General features: G+C 40.8%; 1 protein-coding gene across 1 annotated transcript in view; it reads left to right on the forward strand.

Annotated features, from left to right (window-relative positions):
* The window catches only part of LOC106869508 (uncharacterized), a 526,190-nt gene that overhangs the window by 524,201 nt on the left and 1,286 nt on the right, over positions 1-703 (forward strand). The window lies entirely within an intron of this gene.

Genomic DNA, 703 nt, shown 5'->3' on the forward strand with positions numbered 1-703 from the left:
CCCCCCCCCCACAAAAATTTCCTTTCTTGAGCTATAGTGTTACAAAAAGCACAATATACTCTAGACTAAGGAGAAAAGAAATTCCCACCATAAGTGAACGCGAGGGCAACAGATACGCATTTCGCCACTCTGCTACCTCTCAGTGTGAAGTAGTCGCATCACTTCCAAGACAAATTATAGTTAACTAGTTTGAAGTGTATATAGGCAGTGCATTAACTATACATCAGCAACGAATAAGCAGATAACATTCCAATTAGGCAACGGACGCACTTCTTTAGTAAAAACTCTATCAATACAATATACTTATGTATGTGTGGTCGAAACATCCATACGTAGACCTCGAGTTCTGTTTCGGTTCGATCAACAGTCAGCTCCTTTGCAGTAACATCTATGCACTGGTGACTTATACTCTGAGTAGTCTTTATTTATCAGCGTCTAGCTGCCATCCTTGAGGATGCTGATCCTAGGCATCCTACCAAGTTTTAACACCGGTGCAGCTAAGACAAAAAAGGCGCCTTCTCTTATAGACATGATTTATCAGAAAATAAAGGGTAACTTAGTCACATTTTTTATGCAGCAAGCAGAATCTGAATATTTCCTCCTTTTTATTAACTGTGTGTCGCATGTGATACACACACACACACACACACACACACACACACACACACACACACACACACACACACACACACACACACACACA

Source organism: Octopus bimaculoides, chromosome 1, assembly GCF_001194135.2.
Source record: "Octopus bimaculoides isolate UCB-OBI-ISO-001 chromosome 1, ASM119413v2, whole genome shotgun sequence".
Lineage (NCBI taxonomy): Eukaryota > Metazoa > Mollusca > Cephalopoda > Octopoda > Octopodidae > Octopus > Octopus bimaculoides.